Source organism: Equus przewalskii, chromosome 14, assembly GCF_037783145.1.
Source record: "Equus przewalskii isolate Varuska chromosome 14, EquPr2, whole genome shotgun sequence".
Lineage (NCBI taxonomy): Eukaryota > Metazoa > Chordata > Mammalia > Perissodactyla > Equidae > Equus > Equus przewalskii.
The window spans coordinates 75,209,920-75,235,531 of record NC_091844.1 but is presented as its reverse complement, the minus strand read 5'-3'; the positions used below and the strand labels follow the sequence as shown (position 1 = coordinate 75,235,531).

Genomic DNA, 25,612 nt, shown 5'->3' with positions numbered 1-25,612 from the left:
GTCTAGGGAGAGATCGACCACGAAACTGACAAAGCTGGTTTCAGTTCCCCTCACTTATCCAGGCCCTTTTCGAGACCCTGGCAGGAGTCTAGCAATGTACAGTATTGTCAAATATTTTTGTAAATTTTGAAAAAGTAAGATATTTAACTGAGATAGTTAAGCCTGCTGTTCCTTTCCACTCTGACTTTCCGTCAGTCACACTTTCCTTGACACAGGCTTGGCTACCAGGAAGACTCCTGTCCCCACTTTGCAGAATGACCAGGCACTGTAACATGAAGCTGAAGACCAGAGGTGCCATTGGCATGTGCGTGTGTTCTGAGGTGCCCCCACCGGAAGTATGTGGGTAGAGCAAAAAAAGAGGAGGACGTGGATGGAGCTGGAAGATAGTCTGTGGGAAATTCTTTCAAATTTTACTTACTCTTAGACGAGACCCTTGATAGAGGTTTTCCTAACCCTTAAAAATTTACAATATTACCAATAGTGAGGTGTAAAACTGAAATAAAGTCACCTAAACTATAAATGGTGAAAAATAAATTTTGATCAATCATGCCAGAAGAAAGACTAAATTATATTTTATTCTCTCTATACCAAAATTCTTCTTATATGAAAAGGTCATCAAAGACTATGTAGCCAAAAATTTAGGGACAATCCACTATGGAGGTAAATCAGGCAATTAATTATTAAAAATATTAAGTTATATTGTACACCTGGAACTAATATAACATTGTATGTCAATTATACTTCAATAAAAAATGTTAAATTATTTTTCTAGATTTTTTGACGTGTGTGGCATTTGTCAACTCTTAAACTATGTAGGTTTGGGATTTTTTTCTCATTCTAAATAAGTATTTACTTTCAAACCTAATTTTGTTTTGCAATTTTGAACTTTTTCTTAAAGGAGGCCCCCCCAAATAAGATAAGCTTCAGGCTTTCCCAAACATAAATTTACTCTGGTTGACCAAGTGAGTTCTTTGAAACGGGATACACACACACACACACAACTGGTTTTGTTGTGCAAAACCAGTGCCTGAAGCATGTGTCTTTCCTGGAATCTGTGCCCTATTGGCTGAGAGCCACTGGCTTCCTGACGCAGAGCTAAGCCCAAGTGAGATCCCCAAGGGCCTGAGGAACCTAGGGTCCCACAATTCCCTCCCTCCTTTGTCTTGTCTTCTGGAAGGATGCTGTCTACTGGAAGGGGTTGTTCGTGAAGATGCCAAAAGTCTGGTAGGGTGACAGCTTGTGCAGCCAAGAAAACTGTGGTGTGTAACACTTCTAGGACACTGTCCCTCAGCGAGGTTTTAGGCAAAGTGCCTCAAGTTAAGTGGGGAACATAATAGGAGGCCCAGGATAGAATGGGGACAGTATGGGACCTCAAAGGGTGGGAGAAGCAAGAGCAAGTCTTGTCCAAGTCACGCAGCAGACTCCTCTGAAGCTTCAAACAACTTCCAGATGGCAGAGAAATGAGGTCTAAGCCACACTTGGTGATGGACACCAGGGCTCATAGTGAGAGAAATGGTCACACTCTCCAGGTAATGAAAGTTAGGGACCCAGGGCAGCAGCAGCTCAAGATAGAATGAAGGAGCCATGAGATGGAGCTGGAAAAGCTCAGTCCACACTGGGATTGGTTGGCTATTTGCAAAGAGAGATACTCTTCTGTCTCTCTAATTTTTTCTTTTTGGGAAAATGCCTAAAGTGTTCTTTGAATATTGATAAACTAAAGGTTAAGACCTCTGTGTTGGTCAGGGTTTTCCAGGCTACCTATCTATATCTATCTATCTATCTATCTATCTATCTATCTATCTATCTATCTATCATCTATCTATCATCTATCTATCTAAGAGGTTTATTATAAGGAATTTGCTCACACAATTATGGAAGCTGAGAAGTCCCAAGATCTACAGTTGACAGGTTGGAGACCCAGGAGAGCTGATGGTGTAATTACAGTCTGAATCTGAAGGCCTGAGAACTGGGAGCATAGATGGTACAACTTCCAGTCTGAAAGATGGCAGGCTTGAGACCCAAGGAGAACAGATGTTTCAGTTCAAGTCTAAGGTAGGAAAAGACCAATGTTTCAGCTCAAGCAATCAGGCAGGAGGAGTTCCTTACTCAGACTTTCTGTTCTAGTCAGTCTTCAACTGATTGGATAAGGCCCACCCACGTTAGGAAGAACAATCTGCTTTACTCAATTCACTGATTCAAATGTTAACCTCATGCAGAAACACCCTTGGAGACATATCTGTAATAATAGTTGACCAAATATCTGGGTATCTTGTGGTCTGGTCAAGTTGACACATCAAATTAACTATCACAACCCCCTACCTCCTTTGTCTTATCTCCTGGAAGGTGTTAATAGGTGGAGTAAAATGAAGGAACAGGGCATGAAGAAACAGAGGGTATCCTACCTCACTCTTTTTCAAGAATGATATGAGTCAGTGTAGGTACACTGGAGACTGGGTAGGAGCAGGGTTACTTCTGGGGATGTTTTGTATCCCAAACACAAGTAATTCTAATTCTTACTGTTTCTTGATTGCTTCTTATTTCCCAGTTGGACTTCAAGTTCTATGAGGGCAGGGAATCCCCTTCCCCCAGACACACACCATTCACCCAAAGCTCAGCTTACTGATGCTGAAGAGTTTACAAAGTCTCTAGGTCTCAGCTGGCACTGTTACCTGATACACATTGTGCTCTTTAAGGGAGAATAGTCTCTTTAAACAAATCCACAAATCCATCACAAAGTCATCAGTCTTTGTTTAAGTGAGGTCTTGTGTCTCATCACAAGAATTCATACAGGATAGAGTTGTCTAAGCCTAGATCCCTACACCATGAGCAGAAATTCAGATAAGCTCATAAGAAATTCAAGTACATAGTTTGTGGGATAACTACAAACTATTTTAACAAAGGAAGAAGAGTGTAACTAAAATAAGTGATTACATTTGATTGTGTAAATCTAAACAAACCCTAATTTTATACGTTCTCTGTCAAAATAAGGCTTTAGCTGTATAGATACAGGAAATACGTGCCATTTAAAAAAATGTCATATATCTTTTTAAAATTTTTATCTTATTTTTGATGTGGCTGCATTTCAAAGTCCCCATTTATAACAAAGACATTGAGATGAGTTTCTATTCCTTTCTTCTAGACATCATACATTAAAAAGAATTATTGAAGCCACTCTACAGGTTACTCTGTTCTATATTTAGCAAAAGAAAAATTATTGGGGAAAATTAAGTTGAGGGCCACAGCAGGGAAAAAGCTACCAATTCAAATTCTTATGTTCATGTTCAAAACAAAAATCAAAGACTTTGGATTCCGTGTGAAGCATGAGTCTCCGAGCAGCTGATTGCCTCCAAGATCAGGAAGATCTGGGCACTTAAATTTTAAGAGCACAAAAGGAAGTTATGTGGAAATTCTTCCAAGTGGAATAATAGACACTTGGTTTCCAAGGAGTGTTCTTTTTCCACTGCAGGTAGACACTTACCAGAACTTGAAATGATGGGGTGTAAACATCACATTCTCACCCTCTTCTGGGATCTCACTCATGTCTACACTGTGCCACTGGGGCCAACAGAACAAGAAAGGGGCTGTGGTCCCAAATGGCTAGGGTCAGGAAGTGCGCCTCCATCCTGACTTGGGGTGTTTCTTGGCCATCTTCTCTGACTGCTCTCCTGCATTCCTGATCTCACTCTCTGTTGGCTGGCCTCCGTTCACCCAGAGCTGACCTCAGTGAGTCTGTCACACGCATGCACTCCTCTCACCGGACTGCCTTCTCTTACAGGCTCTGATGAACTCAGCAGAGCTCCTCTGCTGGAGGGTCCTAGCCTTTCCTGACAGTGCAGTGTCCCCTCATATATGGGAATCTGGAGTACTGTCTTGTCAAGAAAAAGCTGACTTAAGACTTTCCTTGTTTCTTGATTTTTCCCACATAATGACATGGATGCTGTCCCACAGCAGCCTACGATTGCCTAAGTCAGAGCACTTGGGCACTTTCTGATGTGGCCGAGTCTGAGATCAGAGGGAAAAAAAAGTAGTAAGTGAAAGAACCATCCATGCTCTGTATGGATGGTTCCCTTCTCACTGCTCACCTCTGCAGAGCTTCGCTAAATGAAAAATCCCAGAACAGAAAGCTTTGACAGGACCCTTGAGATTTTATTAACCCCCTAATTTTATAGTTTAGAATACTGAGACCAAGAGAGATAAATTTTCTAAATTAGGATAATAGAGACTGGCTGAGCAGGCCCTGGAATCCTGATCTGGGTGACTCCCTGCCCAGTGCTCTCTCTACTCTAAAATGCTGCACCTTCAAACAGTTGCTGCTTTAAGAACATCATCAAACCAACTTAGAACACGCACATTCTTAATGAGCAAGGTATTGGCTAAAACGTCACTTTGTCTAGAGATCTGAGTACTGTTTTCTGGTCTCTCCAGTAGGTAATCTGCTCAGGAGGATGCTCAGGTCTTCCAACAGATGAAGAGATGGGTGGCTGATGTCCAGGCTGGGACAGAAGCACGTGGGGCTATTGCTAATGCAGAATCACAGGAGGCAGAAACCTCTAGCTTATTTTTAACCTCCTCCCCTTTTAAATAACTATATTTGTATTTCTAATATGTGAAACGCTTGACTCCGTAGAAGGAGAGTCAGAGACAGTACCTAATCCCAGCTTGATGCAATTACTTTAACATGAATTTAAAATAAAATTAAACTTAACAGTTTAAACTGATGTTTGAGGGTTTTAAAAAGATTTAGTTTCCTTTGGAACCACTGTGTTATTTGATCCAGTACAATGTTTTTGAGCTCCATGCATAACATCTTTACCCAAGTGCCATTACTACTAGATTATGCCCATAGGTTGAGTTACAAATGTCTAAAAATCTTAAAATTATTAAGCTCAGATTAGAGTGTTCAAAGACTATGGTGTTATTTTAGTCTCCTGCCATATCCTCCATTTACTATAAACTTGTTATATTGGCATTCAAATAAAATGTCATAAAGCAAGTATGTAAGGAGGTGTTTGGGGTTTGTTTCAGGCTTCTGCGAGCCAAGTTTGCATGGCAACCAAGATGTATAACAGAAACACTCAAATGGGCTTCATAAAAAGAAATGCCGAGCAGAGCTCCAGAGCAGGGTTACTTCTAAGCTGGAGCAGACTCTCCAAGCTGGTCAGAGCAATGACTGAGGGTCTAGATAGGGACAGCTTGTCACCCAACATTGTCTCAGCAGCACTCTAAGTCTCCTCTCACCGCAGCCACCAAATGCTACTGCATTGGAGGTCAAGTCTCTAGGGATGCAGCTTCATGGAATTTGCACATGTTACAGTTAGAAGGACCCTTCGACACCATCTTAACCAAACTTCTTGTTTTTGGGTGAGGAAACGGAGACCCAGACCTATGATTCGTCCGCAGTCACAGATGTCTGCTTGTATACTCATAGCAGAAGCACACGGAGATGCTCTTACCCATGGTCTCTGTTTTAGTGAATTCCCTTTTGTTTTCCCAATTGAACACAAACTGCAACTGTTCTGAATTAGAATTAAAAAAGCAAATGTGAATGAGAAAGGCTTCCATTTGGACATTGCCTAAACAGTGCTCATTGGGAAAGTCTTTCTGGGCTTCGCAGACCAATCTGCCCAGTACACCTTTCCCTAGAACTATCTCATGAAATCAAGCCAATGATGCTTTGTTTCCACTATGGAGAAGGGATTTGTCAGAGCTGCCACTGTGAAGAAGCAAGACGCTCTCCTTTGAAGTCTTTATGTTCTTGAAACCCAGATGAAGGATGTAAGAGCAGTTACCTGGAATGAGGCTGCCCCAGAGCAGGGTGAGGGGATCCACAAATTGGAAACTTATAAAAAGCTTCAATCTATCAGTAACCGCCAAAGAGGATGCAGCCCCTATGGACTAGCATCAGAGCTGTCCATCTATTTCTAAACATTCTGACAGCCCCCATGGTTTCCCCACCCAGGACTCCTAAGAGATGGACTGACTGGGGCCTATGGTAAACGCCACCCTAATTCGTGAGCACCTCTGAAACCACAAGTTGGAACATGAAGAGAAGCAAGGAAATGGATGTTCAGCACTACTGGGAAATGATACTTCACTATACAAAAATCTATTGGATAAAATACTAAAAAGAAATCTATACTTATACCTCCTCAATTAAAAATCATTGGGTTTCTCATATTCCTCCTGGTCTTTTTTTTTTTTTTAATTGAAAACTGACGTTCTGCAACCTCATTCCCTCCCCCGTCTTCCCTAAAAGCAACCTAGCAGGATTCTTCTAGTTTCCAGGTTTTATGTATTTACACAGACGTACAAAAATGAACTCCTAGTGTACATTATTCTCCAGGTTTATTTTATCCCTACTCATCATGACAGTACAGAGAACCTCTATTTCCCTAGCTTTATGATTCCATATGAAACAACTTCCATACAGTAATATTCTGAGCCTCTGCACTTTCCTTACTCATCCCTTCCCATGGGTGAGAAGTGAGTCCTCTGAATAGCAAGTTTGAAAGAAGCAGTCTTGTTGAATTTTCTCTATTTTAGATGTCAGTATTTTTGCAGGATGCAAGCAATCAGCTTCCTTCCACCATGAGGCAGAGGTCTGCCCTTTGCAAAGAAAGCCCACGATTGTGAACTATGCCAGCAACCTGTGCAAAATTGTATAATTTAGGGAAAATGCGAGGGAGAGCAATTAGACCACTGATCTAAAGCACACTCTTCCAAATCAGCTATATTAGTAATATAGATGATATTTTATCTCTGATGGATTCCTGTGTCTCTCAGTTGATTCTGAGTTTGGCAATCTAAATTCTACCACTTACATATTTGAAAGATACAGTTCAAGTACATTTCTTTGGAAGACTTCATAGCAAGCAGGAAAAGGCTTCACAATCATCTCTCTAGTCTAGATAAAGATTTCAAGAGCTTGGGGGAGAGAAAAAAGTTAGAATGGAACAAGGAGTGAATGGGAATTGTGTGTCTCCAAGAAAGGAGGCTCTGTGGGTGGTGACCATGATGATAGAGAGGGTCTCTGTCTCATGCCCATTCCTTTCCTTGGGCAGGTTTTGGGAAAGGAACAAGATTTACGGTGGAAATTGCTGGTAGGTCTAGGCAGATGGATCTGAGCTAAACTCCTGAGGTCCTGCATCTGTCCAGCAAGGTGCAGTAATACGAGCACATTCAGTGTCCTATCACTGAGCTCCACGTGAATTTGGCAGAGAGAACGAGCAGACTGGAATAGGCCCTGGTGAGGAGGCACAGCAGAGGTCTGCGTGGATCTGTGAGGGCATCTTGGGGGATGTCAGCATGACAGACAGACAACACTCTCACCTTGTATCTAATACCTTGACCTATGTAAGCCCCTTGGTTCTGCATAGTCCAGGGGAAAGGAACAGGGGCAGTGAATTGATTGAATTAAGTTTCCACCACTTAATAAGATAGGGCTTCATAAATGCAATTATTTAGTTATTGGAAAAATTAAAAACAGTCATATTTTTGCCACCTCTGATTTTGCGAACTCATGTTTGCCATCTATACAGACTCATCTGGGATTTCTAAAACTCCTAATGCAGCGCATATCTCCACAACAGACTGATCCCAACCCTCGACTAGAATGAGAATCAAGTCATCCTGAGTTGCAGTCATGCTTCTGTGAGAAGATTGGTGTGTAGAGATAAGTCGGACTCTCAGAACCCTCGACCGCTTTGAGAAAGAGCAGGGGACTATGATGAGGCCAATTCTGAAAGCATCTCCAAAGAAAATTTCTTGGGTGGATACAATATTGTTAACTGTGGAAGAGAGACAGGTTTGTTAAGAGTTGTGCACGAGATTACTCTTAGACCCTGAGAGGCTAAAACTGGACCTTTTCCTGGAGAGGAAGGGATGTTTGAAGACACAGCCAGAAGGACCTTTTCTACCCACCAACCTGGCCTGCTTCTTATACTGATATCCACCGCCTTAGTTTCTACCACAGTAATCAAAGGGACATTTGATTACTTTACACTTAGCTTGTTCAGAACCCTGGCAAAGTATATTTGTCGTGAAGCTGCAAACCTGGATGGCCCTGCATCAAAATGGAGTGGAAGCTCTCTTAATTGACCTCCTTTTAACCAATGGACTAGTTCAATTAACACTCTCCATTTCCTGTTTTTATTTGCATTTTTAACCAACCTTCTATTATGGAAAATTTGAAACATATTCAAAAATAAATAGAAAAATATAATGAACGCCTAAATATCCCTGGAAGTAGTACTGCTGAGTCAAAGGATAAATGCATATATAATTATGCTGGATATTACCAATTCCTCTTCCCCACGGGGTTGTGTAGTTTGCATCCCCGCAGAAAACAAATGATGTGCCTGTTTCCCCACAGCCTCAATGACAGACAGCATGTGTTGTGAACATTTGTGATTTTTGCCGATATAATAGGTGAGAAATCGTATCTCTCTGTCGTTTAAATGTGTTTTCTTATCACAAGTGAGGCTGAACACTTTACATTTGGATTAGGAGCAATTTGCATTTCTTTTTTCTGCTAAGCGTGTGCTCATATTTCTAGACCATTTTTCTATGAGGTTGTTAACATTTTTATTCTGTCTTTTAACTGTTCTTTATATATTAGGTTAACTAATATAAAAATTGCCATTTTTGAACATCAACAAGTGAAGAGTTTTGCAAGTTTGGACCCGAACATTAGGTATATTACTCTTGTGTAATATAAGTTGCCAATATCTGCTAATTGTCTTTTGTACTTTTCTTATTGGTTTTTCCATGCAAAATTATTTTTTTAAATATTGAGTAATCAAATTACTTTTTTTCCTTATTGCTGGTGGATTTTGAGTCATAACTAGCAAAGTTTTCCCTCTAGCCATAGTATGAGGAATTTACCCATCTCTGCTTTTAGTATTTGTTGTGGTTTCATTTTAAAAAAATTTTAGAGACTGGTCTCCATGGCATAGTGATTAAGTTTGGCGCAATCCACTTCAGCAGCCTGGGTTCACGGGTTCACATCCTGGGCGCAGACATAACCACTTATCAGCCACACTGTGGTGGCAACTCACATATAAAATAGAGGGAGATCAGCATAGATGTCAGCTCAGCACTAATCTTCCTCAGCAAAAAAAATTTACATTTTAAATGCATGATCATTGTAGATATTATCCTGATAATTTATTCTGGCATACAGGGTGAGGAATAGATCCAATTCTATCTCTATCCGTGTGGCTATCTGGTTATCTCCCCGCTGCTTATTAAAGTCCATCCCTGCTCTCCCCAATGTGAGATGCCACCTCTATCATATGCTAAGTTTTAAAAAAATATTTCTGGAGTTTTTATGTTTTTCCACTGGTGTGTCTATTCATGCACAAGTGTTACACTGCATAGCATGTTTTCTATATTTAGTAGGCTAGCCTCCTGCATCACTTCTTTTTTTCAGGGGCTTACTCAGTATTCTCACTTCTTTATTCTCCCAAGTGAATTTTGTAATCAACTTGTCTAGCTCCAGAAAGAAACCAAATAATTCTTTTTTCCACTGGTTTATTGAGGAATAATTGACAAATAAAGTTCTGTATATTCAAAGTGTACAACAGGATGATTTGATATGCATATACCTTGTAAAATGATTACCACAATTAAGTTAATTCACACACCCATCACCTAACACACTTAACTCATTTTTCTAAGTTGAAGTCTGAAGCTATACATTGGCATGGTTTATATAAGTGAAACAATAAGGAATTCCAGTTAGTGAACCCATATTTCATTAAAAAGAGGTGGCCTTATATTAAAAGGTTGATGACGAAATATGCTGCATCAGCTTGTATTTACCAAAGACGGTCCTACCAATATCTCCCGTCCCACATGCTCTTTTATACAATAGGAACTTGTCACTTCTCCATCAAGAAGTGGAGCCTGTGTCCCCTCCCCTTGAACTTGGATGGAGCTTTGCAACTGTCTCACGCCCCTCCACTCCAGGGTTTTGATTCTATAACTGAAGCCTCACTGCAGTTGTTCCCTACTTTGTGCATAAAGCTCGCTAGTTTCATAGATAGGAAGGTTTCTTGAGAAAATATTCTGATTGCTAGTAATTAGTCACTTTTTGTAAGTTAACTGCACATTTTCTCTCACATGATATTTTTGGCCCTATGTATACCAACACTGAGGAAGGTGGAGAGAGTCAGTACAAAACAAGAGGAGTATGGTTAAACCAGATATTTTCAGGGAACTGAAACTACAATAGAAGAAGAAAAGACTGGTGGCCACTGAGAGAATAAGACATAAGTTTCCAAGAGTTCACAAGGTTTTGTTTGGTGCAGCTAAGAGCCTGACATTTAAAAAACAAAAATAAAAAATAAATAAAACCTTGTCTGGGTTTTGCCATTCTGGTGATCTTTACTTGAAGTGAAGTGGGAGAGGAGAGCAAGGACATCACAAATATCTAGAGTAGGTTTGCCAGAGAAAATACAGGACACTCAGGTAAATCAGAATTTCAGATAAACAAGAAATGATTGTTCAGTATATTCCAAATATTATATAGGATATACTAAAAATTACTTCTTGCCTATCTGAAATTCAAATTTAACTAGGTATCTTAAATTTTTTGATATCTTTATTGAGTAATAATTCAAAGACCATAAAATTCATCCAATTAAAGGATACAATTTAATGGTTTTTAGTATATTCACAGGGTTATAGCGCTATCACTGCATCTATGTTTAGAGGATTTTCATCACCCAGAAACGAGACTAGTATCTAATAGTAGTCCTTCTGTAGCCCCGCCCCCATCCCAGGCAAATGATAATCTACATTTTGTACCATTAATCTATGCTTTGTCTCTACACACTAGCCTCTCTGGACATTTCATATAATTGAATCATAGAATCCATGATGCATCCTGTGTTTTTATTTCCTAAATGTGATAGCCCTAGCTTGGAGCCAATTGTCTCAAGCAATGAAGAGTAGTTTTAATCAAAGAGAATCAAAGGGAAAATAAGTCACTTGCAGCAGGTGGGGAAAGTGGCACTCTGAGGACCAGGAAGAGTGTCCCCCCACCATGCTGTGGACTCTTGTCACAGGCACCCAAACCTGCGTGCAGCCAGTCACTCTGGCTAGTTTAAGGAGAACATTTTCTTTTCAAATTATGTATTGAGGTCATAATGGTTTATAACATTGCGTAATTTCAGATGTACATTATTATTTATCAATTTCTGTATAGACTGTATCATGTTCACCACCAATACTCTGATTTTTATCCATCACCACACATACGTGCCCCTTTACCCCTTTCACCCAACCTCACACCTCCTTCCCCTCTGGTAACCACTAATCTGTTCTCTTTATCCATGTATTTGTTTATCTTCCACATTTGAGTGAAATCATATGGTGTTTGTCTTTCTCTGTCTGGCTTATTTCAGTTAAGATAATACCCTCAAGGTCCATCCATGTTGTTGCAAATGGGATGATTTTGTCTCTTTTTTTTAATGGGTGGGTAGTTTTCCTTTGCATATATATACCACATCTTCTTTATCCATTCATCCATGGAAGGGCACTTGAGTTGCTTCCACATCTTGGTTATTGTGAATAACGCTGCAGTGAACATAGGGGTGCACAGATCTCTTTGTACTGTTCATTTCATGTTCTGTGGATAAGTGCCCAGCAGTGGGATAGCTGGATCATATGGCATTTCTATTTTTAATTTTTTGAGAAATCTCCATACGGTTTTACATAGTGGCTGCACCTGTTTGCATTTCCACCAGCAATGTATGAGGGTTCCCTTTTCTCCACATCCTCTCCAGCATTTGTTTTTTGTCTTGGCACTTATTGCCATTCTGGCAGGTGTAAGGTGAGCTCTCATAGTAGTTTTGATTTGCATTTCCCTAATAATAAGTGATGTTGAACATCTTTTCTTATGCCTGTTGGCCATCTATATATCTTCTTTGGAAAAATGTCTGTTCATATCCTCTGCCCATTTTTTGATCTGGTTGTTTGTTGTTTTTCTGTTGAGTTGTATGTGTTCTTTATATATTTGGAAATTGTCGGATATATGAGTTGCAAATATTTTCTCCCTGTTGGTGCGTTGTCTTTTTGTTTTGTTCATAGTTTCCTTTGCATTGCAGAAGCTTTGTAGTCTGATGTAATCCCATTTGTTTATTTTTTCCTTTGTTTCCCTTACCTGAGCAGACATGGCATTTTAAAAAATGCTGCCAAGACCACCGTCAAAGAGTGTATTGTCTATATATTCTTCTAGGAGTTTCATGGTTTCAGATTTTATATTCAAGTCTTTAAGCCATTTTGAGTTGATTTTTGTATATGGTGTAAGATAATCGTCTACTTTCATTCCTTTGCATGTCGCTGTCCAGTTTTCCAAACACCTTTTATTGAAGAGATTTTCCTTTCTCCATTGTATGTTCTTGGCTCCTTTGTTGAAGACTAGCTGTCCATAGGTGACTGGTCTTATTTCTGGGCCTTCAATTCTGTTCCATCAATCTGTGTGTCTATTTTTGTGCCACTACCATGCTGTTTTGATCACTATAGCTTTGTAGTACATTTTGAAGTCAGAGGTTGTGATGTTTCTGGCTTTGTTCTTTTTTATCAAGATTTCTTTGGCTATTTGGGGTCTCTTCTTGTTCTACATGCATTTTACGATTCCTTATCCTATTTCTGTGAAGAATGTCATTGGGATTCTGATTGGGATTACTTTGAATCTGTAGATTGCTTTAGGTAATAAGGGCATTTTAACTATGTGTATTCTTCCAATATATAAGCATGCAGTATCTTTCCATTTCTTTATGTCTTGTTTGATTTCTTTGAATAGTGTCATACAGTTTTCAGTGTATAGGGCTTTAACCTCCTTGGTTAAGTTTATTCCTAGATATTTTATTCTTTTTGTTGCGATTGTAAATGGGATTGTATGCCTGAATGTCTTTCTGTTAGTCCATTATTAGTGTATAGAAATGCAATTGATTTTTGTAAGTTGATTTTGTACCCTTCAACTTTGCTGTAGATGTGGATTATTTCTAACAGTTTTCTGGTAGATTCTTTAGGGTTTTCTACATATAGAATCATATTGTCTGCAAACAGCAAGAATTTCACTTTTTCCTTTCCAGTTTGGATATGTTTTATTTCTTTTTCTCACCTAATTTCTCTGACCAAAACCTCAAGAACTGTGGCAGCGAGAGTGGGAATCCTTGCCTTCTTCCTGTTCTCAGGGGAGGGCTTTCAGTTTATCCTCATTAAGTATGATGTTGGCTATAGGTCTGTCATATACAGCCTTTATTATGTTGTGGTATTTTCCTTCTATCCCCATGTTATTGAGAGTTTTTATCATAAGTGGATGTTGGATCATGTCAAATGCGTTCCCTGAACCTATTGAAATAATCATTTGATTTTCTTTCCTCATTTTGTTAATGTAGTATATCACATTGATTGATTTGCAGATCTTGAACCATCCCTGTGTCCCCAGTATAAATCTCACTTGATCATGGTGTATGATCCTTTTAATGTATTGCTGTATTCATTTTGCTAATGTTTTGTTGAAAATTTTTGCGTCTGTGTTCATCAGTGTGCCCTGTAATTTTCCTTCTTTCCTTCTTTGTGTTGTCCTTGTCTGATTTTGGTATCAAGGTAATGTTGGCCTCATAGAATGAGTTGGGAAATGTTCCATCTTCTTCAAGTTTTTTGAATAGTTTGAGAAGGGTAGGTATTAAATCTTCTTTGAATGTTTGGTAGAATTCTCCAGAGAAATCATCTGGTCCTGGACTTCTGTTTTTTGACAGGCTTTTGATTACTCTTTCAATCTCTTTATGTGGTCTATTCAGATTCTCTATTTTTCTTGATTCAGTTTTGGTTGGGAGATAGTATGAGTCTAAGAATTTATCCATTTCTCGTAGATTATTCAATTTGTTGGCATATAGCTTTTCATAGTATTCTCTTATAATCCTTTGTATTTCTGTGCTGTACACTGTAATTTCTCCTCTTTCATTTTAAAATTTTTAAATTTATTTGAGCCTTCTCTCCTTTTTTCTTAGTGAGTCTGCCTAAGGGTTTGTCAATTTTGTTTAACTTCTCGAAAAACCAGCTCTTAGCTTCGCTGATCCTTTCTAATGTTCTTTTAGCCTCTATTTCATTTATTTCTGCTCTAATTTTTACTATTTTCCTCCGTCTGCTGATTTGGGCCTTGTTTGTTCTTCTTTTTCTAGATCTGCTAGGTGTAGTTTAAGATTACTTATTTGAGATTTTTCTTGTTTCTTGAGGTGGGCCTGTGTTTCTATAATTTTCCCTCTTAGTAGCACTTTTGTTGCATCCCCTAAGAGTAGGTATGCTGTGTTTTCATTTTCATCTGCCTCCACATATTTTTTGACTTCTTTGATTTCTTCATTGATCCAATGGTTGTTCGCTAGCATGTTGCTTGGTCTCCACATATTTGTGACTTTCCCAGGGTTTTTCTTGTGGTTGATTTCTAGTTTCATAGCATTGTGGCTGGAAAAGATGCTTGATATGATTTCAATCTTCTTAAATTTATTGAGGCTTGCCTTGTTTCCCAACATATGGTCTATCTTTGAGAATGTTCCATGTGCACTTGAGAAGAATGTATATTCTGCTGTTTTTGGATGGAATGTTTTACATATAACTATTAAGTCCATATGGTCCAGTGTTTCATTTAAGTCCACTATTTCCTTGTTGACTTTCTGTCTGGATGATCTATCGATTGATGTATGTAAGTGGAATGTTGAGGTCCCCTACTATTATTGTATTGCTATCACTTTCTCCTTTTAGGTCTTTACATACTTTGATGCTCCTGTGTTAGGTGGATATATATATTCATAAGTGTTAGGTCATCTTGGTGGAATGTCCCTATTATCATTGTATACTGACCTTCTTTGTCTCTCATTGTCTTTTTGTTTTTAAGATTGGCACCTGAGATAACATCCATTGCCAATCTTTTTATTTCTTCTTCTTCTTCTTCTTCTCCCCAAAGCCCCCTAGTACGTAGTTGTATATTCTAGTTGTAGGTCCCTCTGTTTGTGCTATGTGGTATGCCACCTCAGCATGGCTTGATGACCAGTGCTATGTCCAAGCCCAGGATCCCAACCAGCTAAACCCGGGGCCACCAAAGCAGAGCATGCAAACCCAACCACTGCGCCACAGGGCCAGCCCCTCTCATTGTCGTTTTTATCTTGAAGTCTGCTTTGTCTGATATAAGTATGGCAACACCTGCTCTTTTTTTGCCTGCCATTTGCTTGGAGTATTGTCTTCTATTCTTTCACTCTGAACGTATGTTTGTCTTTAGAGCTGAGATGTGTTTCCTGGAGGTAGCATATTGTGGATCTTGTTTTTATTTTTTTCAATTTTATTTATTTATTTATTTTTAATTTCAGTAGAATTGGGTTATAACATTATATAGCTTTCGGATGTACATCATAATATATTTCAAATTCTGTGTAGATTACATCATGTTCACCACTCAAAAAATAATTATAGTCCATCCCCTCACATGTGAGCCTAATCACCACTTTTGCCTTCCTCCCCTTCCCCCATGGTAACCACCAATCCATTCTCTGTTGCTGTGTGTTTGTTTGTCGTTGTTTTTATATTCTACTTATGAGTGAGATCATATGGTATTTGACTTTCTCCTTCTGACTTATTTCACTCGGCATAATACCCTCAAGGTCCATCCATGTTGTCACAAATGGCCGGATTTCATCATTTCTTATGGCTGAGTAGTATTCCATGGTGCATAAATACCACATCTTCTTTATCCATTCGTCCCTTGATGGGCACCTAGGTTGCTTCCAAGTCTTGGCTATTGTGTATAATGCTGCAATGAACATAGGAGTGCAAGTATCTTTATGCCTTTGCATTTTCAATTTCTTTGGATAAATACCCAGCAGTGGGATAGCTGGATCATATGGTAGATCTATTCTTAATTTTCTGTGGATACTCCATAGTGCTTTCCATAGTGGCTGCACCAGTTTGCACTCCCTCCAGCAGTGTACAAGGGTTCCCATCTCTCCACGTCCTCCCCAATATTTGTTGTTTCCTGTCTTATTAATTACAACCATTCTGACCGGAGTGAGGTGATACCTCATTGTAGTTTTGATTTGCATTTCCCTGATAGCTAACGATGTTGAACATCTTTTCATATGTCTGACGGCCATCCATATGAATCTTGTTTTTTAATCCATCCAGTCACTCTGTGTGTTTCTATTGGAAAATTCAATCCATTTACATTTAGAGTGATTATTGATATATGAGGGCTTCATATTACCATTTTATCTCTTATTTTCTGGTTGTTCTGTATTTCCATTTTTTCTCTTCCCTTGTATTTCTGACTGCAATTTCAGTTTGGTGGTTTTCTATGATGGTTTTCTCTTGTTTATGATTCGTTGCTCTGCTCTGATTTTTTGTTTAGCAGTTACCATGAGGTTTGTATAAATGATCTCATAGATGAGATAGTCTGTTTTCTGATACTCTCTTATCTCTATTAGCCTAAGTAATTTCTATCCCTTTCCTCTCCTCCTTCTGTGTTATTGTTCTCACAAATTATTCTGTTTTATGTTGTGAGTTTGCGACCAAATTGAAATGTTTATAGTTATTTTTGATGCTTTCCTTCCCTTATCTTTTATGTTATAATTGTTTGCTAACCTGTTCTGATAGAGAGCTGCAATTTTCTGATTTTGTCTGTCTATTTATCTCTTTGCTCAAAGTTTGGAAACCTTTTCCTTTTTGTTTCAGCTATGAGGGCTTCCTTCATCATTTCTTGTAACGGAAGTCTAGTGGCAATGAACTCCCTCAGCTTTTATTTCTCCATCATATCTGAAGGATAGTTTCACTAGATAGAGTATTCTTGTCTGAAAATTTTTGTCTTTCAGTATTTTGAGTATATCATTCCATTTTCTCCTAGCCCATGTGGCTTCTGCTGAGAAATCCACTGAAAGCCTGACAGGGGTTCCTTAGTAGTTATTTTCTTCTGCCTTGCTGCCCTTAATATTTTTTCTTTGTCATTGGCTTTTGCCAGTTTTACTATTATATGCCTTGGAGAAGGTCTTTTTGCATTGATGTAATTAGGAGTTCTATTGGCTTCATGTACTTGTAAGTCTACTTCTTTCCTCAGGTTTGGGAAGTTCTCAGCTATTATTTCTTTGAACAAGCTCTCTACTCTTTTCTCCCTTTCTGGAATACCTATAATCCTTATGTTGCTTTTCTAATTGAGTAGGATATTTCTTGAAGAATTTCTTCATTTTTTAAAAATCTTATTTCTCTCTCCTTCTCCACCTGAAGGATTCTACATTTCTATTCTCTAAATCACTAATTCTGTCCTCCATAATGTCAGCTCTATCTTTTATGGTTTCTAGATTATTTCTTATCTCATTAATTGTGTTCTTCACATCCAGAATTTCTGTTTGTTTGGGTTATTTTAGTGCTTAAATCTCTATGGTGAAGATTCATTTTGCTCATTAACTTATTCCTGAGCTCATTGAACTATGTTTTCAAGTTTTAACTCATTGAGTTTCTTTATGACAACCATTTTGAATTATCTGTCATATAGATTGTAAATTTCTGTGACTTTATGATTGGTGTCTGGAGACTTGTCATTTTCCTTCTGCTCTGAAGTGTTACTGTAGTTCTTCATGGTGTTTAATGAGTTGATCCTTTGCTGTCACATTTGTGGGAGTATCAGGTCACAGATTCCACCTGCCACCATCAGGCAGGGCAGGAGCTATGTTTTCTGATCCCACCCTGTCTGCTGGAAGTGGTGCTGGTGGGGCTGCTTAGTGTTTCTGTAAATTGGCCTCAGCCACTTGGCTAGTCGTGCACAGATGGGGCCCCTGTGCTCTACCAGCAGGTCACTCTTATGTAGGGAACCACTGTGCTCAGCAGGGGACAGACCAAGCTGCTGCACTAGGTGGTAGAGGAAAGGCACTTCTTTTACACATATGCTGGCTCTGCACTCACGAGCGGCTTGGCTGAGCCACTTCATTTGGTGGGCAGGGCTCCCTCACGCTAGCTGAGCTGCTGCCACTCAGCAAGGAGAAGTCCCATCGGTGGGGCTGTCATGGCACAGTGGGCACTCCTGTGGGCTGGGCCACCACTCTGAAAGTGTTTGGGCACAGGTTGGGCTGCCCTTACCTCCTTTTACAGTCATGCTGGCTGTTGTGTGAGGTCCACAACTTGGATTGCTGTCAGCAGAGAGGAGGAGGGGTCTGCTCACTCAGTTCTACCACTTCCCAAGGATCCAGCCCATCCACCTTCAGATGTATGGCTCTCTGGATCTCTCAGGAATTCTATTGTGCTGTGTAGGGAGTCCTCTGTTGATTAACGAATGCCCATTTAGTTGTAACTTAGAGGGGAGAGACAAAAGGAACAACTTACTCTGCCATGTTGCTGATGTCACTCTCCTCCTCAGTTCTGGGCTCTTTGTTTTTAAATTTTTTTTCCTGAAGAAAACCCACAGCAACTCTAGGAGAGCTGAGAATCAGACTGGCTGCTGTGCAGTCTGGAACAACACCCAAGCACATCACAGAATTGATTGCAAGGGGGATCTCATCATCTCTGTGCCCAGGTGCTGTGGGACCCCACACACACACAGATCCTGCACCAGGTGTGCTGTTGCTAGGATCTCTGCCTTCCTTGCATTTGAATACCTCATGTCTCCACCATGCTCTATTTTCCTCTTAGACCAGCAAAACAGATTCTATATTGAGCTTCCTCCTCATCAGCATGCAAAATAGGCAGCAGAAGCACAGATTTCACTAGGAGATCCATCTTCTTTTCTTGCAGCCTGGGGTGGTGAGTATAACTGGTGGCAACTGGGGTCATATACGAATATATGCCTTGGCTACACAAAGATTAACAAATTAGTTTCCGGTTCCTATGCTGGGGACACAGGACCCATAATGTGGGAAAATACCAAACTACATGAGAGGCTTTCCAAAGATTTTGGGCCACCATAAGTATGACGTGGATCTATTACAAGCATTTACACTATTTCTTTTCCCTGTTTCACTTGGAAGAATGTTGAAATGGCTGCTGGCATCAGAAAAGTGAGGTTGGGTAACAGAATGATGACAGGCAATTCTCTGACTGAAGCAGAGGATTCAGCACCCTTTGACTGGACTGGGAATACAACTGCAGCCCAAGAATACTGGGACATTTATATGCTTGTAGTTCCTAGACAATCTTATTTTGGAATTTCTACTCTAATACAACAAATATATTAAAATTCACCTTCATCCTCCATTAAATATAAATTTTGCCTGTAAGTTTTTTGGAAATTCCTTTATATTTTATTTTTAAAGCTATTTTTGTTTCAAGTAGTTTATTACATTTAAAAATTATAGTAATTAATTCAGAATAATCATGCAAGTTCAGGAATTCTTACAAAATACAAAAATTGAACCTGTAATTCCTTTCAAATATAACGGATTTTTTTTTTTTTACTAATATCAAACTTAACAATGAAAACATTTGGCATAATGTGACATTTTATAGACATCTATTAAGAAATCATTACTTTTAATTTTTCAGTTTTCTATTTGTCCTTTGGATACAAATAATAATTTCATGCTTCAATGCGTTACAAGGAACATTGAAAAGCTCAATGGATCAAACCACAATGTAAGGATATTCCTACACAAAATTATCTGTGGGATTTGGCGGAAAGGATAGTTTAACAAAACCCAAGATGAGAGTTAAAATCCAACTGCAAACTAAGGCTGCACATACACCTGGCTGAGGTTTTTCTCAAACTGCTGACCCCTTTTCTCCCTCCTCTGGGCTTGAGGGTACAGAAAACCCCCCGGACTGCACCTTCAAGAGGAAAGACAGCTCTCAGCCAAGATGGGAAGGGACTTGAAGAGAGTTTACCCATGCTGTATCAATACAAAGAAAAGAAGAGCTGGATGGAGCTGCTCAACTTAAACACGAAAAAGGTTGAGAAAAGCTTGCAAATACATTGTAGGAAGAGAAGATGTTGAAGCTGATGATAACAGATGAGAGACAAACGGGATACCAGGTGCAAAAGAAAGACAAAGGATCCAGTCAAGGCAATCTCAGAAATGAGATGTTCAAACAACAGAATAAGATAGAAAGAGAGTTTCTAGAGTTAAGAAAACAAACCAGGGACCAAAACATCACTTAACACTAGTTAATTATATTTTCTATATCACAGAAAATAGAATTAATTAGAAACAGATTGTAACAGAGCTGACTACTTAAAACTGAATTACTGGGACGTAGAAAAGGTCTAAAATAATCGTAATGGACATGGAGGGGAAAAAAAGATCAAGATATTAAAGCAATTAGAAAAGGGGTGATAATCTGACCTAAAGGTGAGTAGAGTCTCCAAAGTGAAGAATCCAGTCAATAAAACAGAATACATACTGAAGCCCTAATAAAGAAAAAGTTCAAGGGATTAAGGAGATATTGAGTCTATTGATTGAAAGTCATACTATTTGCAAAGAAGCCATTTATTAATTCAGGCACACATACATCCCCTTCTTGTCCCCGCCCCCAGGAGTGTCATCAATTATGCCAGCATAGTGGCAGAGACAGTGGTGAGCTCTGCTGTCTTAAATCAGCCCATGAACAAGCTGCAGGGCACGGCCTTATTGACAGTGCTGTACTTGGTATTTCAAGTATTTGTTATGCACTCCTTTAACTGTGCAAGGAGCCATCTAATCATCATCATATCTAATCATATTCTAGCCTGTTCTAGCCCTAGTCCACCTCGCAATAATTATTCTCCTGGGGCAGCATGCTATCAAAGAGATTCTTTTCATGCTGTGGTCCCAGCTTTTGTTACTTTATTGTGCATGCTGAGCTTGGCAAGTCTGTTGGCCAATGTACCCACTCCTACATCTGCAATTATAATTGAATCCACATAGTTAGATTTAATCATACAATCTCATATAATACATTGGTTGTCATAGTTTTCTGCTGCTTTAAGCATATTTAGTTTACAAGCTACTGTATTTCTAGTGATCATTTTTGGCAGAGGATTTTATTGGTATCAACTACATTGTCTTCCTTCCAATTTGATCTAGTTGATGTGTATGCACGTTTACAAACCCAAGCAAATGAAACAAGTTAGAATGGTTTTGTCTTCATAGTACTTAAACTCTTCCTGGTTCAATTTCTCTATTCAATAAGAGATTTTAAGGGGATTAGCCAGAACCTAATCCCTACTTGACTTACATGTAAGACAAACTTTTTTGTTATCCAACTCTCGGTGATTTCAGAATAAAAGGTCTTTGAACTTTATTAATACAGGTGATATATTAGATAGAAGATGCTCTATTATTTTGTGTGCCATCATAGTTATTCTAAATTCTTTTTAGAGATACATTTCTGTCTCAATCATCATTTGCCTAGGATATTTTATTTGGTTAGAATTTAGTAAGGGAGTAAAAGCCAATTAAACAAGCAGTTATTGAGGGCCTTTTCATGGCACCATGATCCTCCAGTTTGCCTAAGGTTCCCAAAAAAACATCCTGACACTTTCTCTCATTAAATTGGGTCAGCATATCACCAAGATTCTGGCTTGGTACAATGGACTCAATTAGTAAGAAGACCATATACCTGGAGCATTAGAGCTAATTCCTAGCCTGCATCATTCACCATCCTGAGCCCCAGCCCTGCCGTATATCTCACCTCCCTGTTCATTACGTCCCATATGCCATTCAGTTTAGTGGTTTGGGTCTGTTTCCTGATATATCCATTTCTGCTTCCCTCTCCTATTCTAGTCCAGTGTCCACTTGTTCAATAGGGACTTTCCTGCACTGGAACAAGAACTCCCAGCTCAGAGATGATACTATCTGCTCTTTTTCCCTCACTGGATTGTTCTGCATGCATCCAGTCAGTATGACCATGGCATTTATTTGATGTCACCAGAAATCCAATGAAAGTCAGCTATCCTGTGCAGGCTGCAACCCCAGGCTTTGTTTTCAGTGAGGATGCATGAACCAACCCTGGAGGGGCTCTTACGGGCAGAAGAGGACTTAGAGTAACCTCAGAGACCCCAAAAGCTCAATACAGGCCGTGGATATATTCTATATGTGAAATCTTTTATTTTTATCTTGTTCTGTGCTACATTCTGTATCTTGACTTGGAGGCAGCAAGGTGCCATACATCGCCTTAATAGGACTTCAAAAATCTACTTTTTAATGTGACCAATAGAGGAAATAATTAAAGTATTTGTGTTGAAGTGTTAATGCTAAATATGTTTGAAAAACACAAAAATAAAGGAAGTTTATATTCATATCTGATTTCAATTGAAATGAAAAATGTACAAGTTACTATGGATACCACTTATGCAAAAAGAGATATACAAGAATCACATCATATATAAATGCAGAACACTGAAAGATGATAACCATCATTTGAATGTAACAGCAAATATAATGAGGACAAGACTTCTGTAAGAAAAAGAGAGCTGCTGTTTGCATTAAAAACTCACAATCAACTATCTGCTGCTTATATCAGATACAACTAAAATCTTGAGACCTAAAGAGACTCAAAGTGAATGTGTTGTCTAAAGTCAGAGGTCAGTTATGACTATGTGCATATAGATGATGTCGTCTAGTAGATGTGGAAGTAGACAGAGTCATACATAGAGATCCTGCTACTGATGCAGACAGAGAAGTTGATGGTTTTCTCTGGAAATGAATAAAATCCACAGCACAAAGCTTGCAGAGAGACCAGCATGGCTAAAGATGTGGTAAGAACATGTGTACTAGGTGTTTGTCCTCTTGCTGCCCAGAGGAAATGAGAATGAGGAGGACAGTTACGAATAAGACCTCCTGAATTTGTTGTCGGGCAGAGGTGACGCATGTTCACCAGCAACTACTGTCCTAATCTATGCACTTTGGGTTAATATAGGTGACCAGATGCAGGGACCTATGAGTAATTTTCCAGTGGTTCAGACTCTTGGATTTTCTGTGATGGAAAGAGAAATTTAGTGGTCTGGGGTATATTTACCAACCAACGACACTTTGGCCTGCACAAGCAGCTTCTGAACACAAGTTATACCCACCAGAAATTCCATAAATCATCACTAAACAGTACTTTAAAGATTTCACAGAAAACATCATAAAGCTATTACTAACTTCTGTGAGTAACACTGACCATGTTGTCAAAAAAAAGGATTGTTTTTCCACCCAGTAATAAATCACCATGAAAAAAAAATTATAAAACTTCACTGTTTGAAAATTCATTTTAGTTTGACAAAACAATTAGCATTCTTTCTGAAGTTGAGATCAACATGTGAAAATGTTGTCTGATTCTGTAAACCAAGATGACAGATTGAATATACTGTGCATACCTTACAAAATCCTAAAAGGGAGAGAGGGCACGTCATGTGGACTTGCTCAGAGTTTGTTTAGAATGGCCTGCCAGCCTCTATTGTAGTCAGAGGTGGGGATTCCTTTTCAAAGGAATCAAAGGATGGTTTGCTGACACAGCTCTCTTCTTCAATATTTTAATTGGAGATGCTTTCTTATAGGTCTAGACATGTAACTAAGTCTTCATTGTCTACTAAACCCAGTTTTGCATTAGTGCATCTAGGATGTTGATGAGGTGTCTTTGAATCAATAAAAGTGTCTAAAAATGAGAATAGGGAAAATGAAACCATTTGCACCAGTTAACAAAAATACTTTATCCAACTGCCAACCTCTCATTGAGCATTAAGCACTTGTACCACAAAGGCTTTGCCCATTGTTTCTTTTTCCGGCATTCTTCCCAAGGTTTGCACAACTCTGTGATGTGTTATCTGCATGCCTATGCAGGCCCCTGGATGAGCTTTCATGAGGAATTTGGGGTTAGGGTACAAAGTGGACAAGTTGCACCTGTCCATCAGCTGAGTGAGACCCAATGTGATGGTTTGTCATTTTCACACATGTTGAACTTACACAGCATTTATGGCAGCTGAAGAAACCTTGGTACCTGTGCAACTGTAATATCTTAGCAATTCCGTAATGAAATTCACATGGAATCTCCCAACCCAGCCAGATTTGTGTCAGCTTTCTTAACATGTTCCAGTTGCATGAAATACTAATTAAAGGCACTCATTGTGAACTGATATAAATAGTCCCCACTTAGCCCATTATAGGTATGGGCTGTAAAACAAACAATTACATGACAGATGATACATGTGAACATAGAGAAATTCTGTAATGACATTTTTGTAACACTGTAACCTCTTCAACCACCATATGTTCCACATTAGGAGCTAAAAGGGGTGCTGATTGTGAAGGTGACGCACCTCCAGACTGTGACTTTTCTTCTAAGAATAGAAAGCATCCCTGAAGGATTTACATTACAAATGGAGCTGAGGCAATCAAATCATTAATGAGAGTTGGTTTTTAACTATTCCATGTGTTTGGGATTCTGCACCCTGGTGCCAAGCAATCCCGTCTACAAGATTTTGACACAGTGGGAAATTAAGTTTGAAATGTATTATTTTTCTCCAAGAGATAAGTCAACTACATGTCAAAATAATTAATTAATACAATCATTGATGAACTGTCACGAATACAATACTCCTGGCACTCAAATAAATACACAAATTAATTAAATTATGCAATGGAAAATCATCTTCTACTCTCTTGTCTGTATCTTATTCTCCTAACACAAATTACAGGTATTTCTTCTGAAACACTGGCCAAAGAAATACTGTGTGACAGCTGAGCCTATCAACCAAGAGACACTGGAATACACATTTTAGGTGAATGGCAGCTTTGAGTAAGAGATTGTAAACATTCTAATAAATTACAAATTGTGTGTGTACAAATGGCAAACGATATCTGCATATTGAACTTTTAGTAATTCTGAAAAATGGCATTTTTTTCAGAATTACTAAATTCATTACCATGAATTTCCATTCCTGGCCTCTTTCTGTTTGCCAGGTACTATGTTAAAGGTTTTATAGGGTTTATCTTGTTTACTGCTTAAAAGTCTATAAGGCGAGTATTATTATTATTATTCACCTCTTATGGATAGAGTAATTTAGGCACAGAGAGAGTAAGAAACTTGATCAAATTTTTGATTGGTTAGCGTGAGCTCAGTTCAGTGATGAGTGTTGGGGCTACAAAGGTAACAAGATCGGAATGGCCGCTGTGCTCATAGAATTTACAGGATGGTGAGGGAGACACATGTGAAATCATTAGTAACAGGCAATTAAATGACACTGCGCTAAGGGCCGTGGAGGAGAATTTCTGAGATCTCTGAGAACATGTAAAAAGCGAGGTGTATCCTACTTTAGCAGGTCGAAAAGGATTTGTCAGAAGAAGCAATATTTAATTTGAGGGCTGAAGTGTAAATAGGATCCAACCAGGCGAAGTGATGGTAAGAGTTTCCTAGGCAGAGAAATGACGTTGGGTTTTGTGAGAACGGAAGGAAGTGCGTATTTGCACAAAAGACAGAGGAGTCCAGAGGGCCAAAAATCACCCCCTCATCATCTTGAGGAAACAGGCAAATCTAGACTATGGGACATTACACTGTACAACTGGCCTATTTTCTCTAGAAATCCAACATCACAAAAAACCTCTGTGTGGGCATGGGGACCAAGGGGGAATATTCTATTACAACAGTCCTTTAAAAAATGTTGAAGAGACATCACAAT

General features: G+C 39.0%; 1 protein-coding gene across 2 annotated transcripts in view; it reads right to left on the bottom strand.

The window, feature by feature from the left end:
- Positions 1–25,612, bottom strand: part of OSR1 (odd-skipped related transcription factor 1) — a 98,411-nt gene that overhangs the window by 23,453 nt on the left and 49,346 nt on the right. The gene's annotated exons all lie outside the window — the stretch shown is intronic.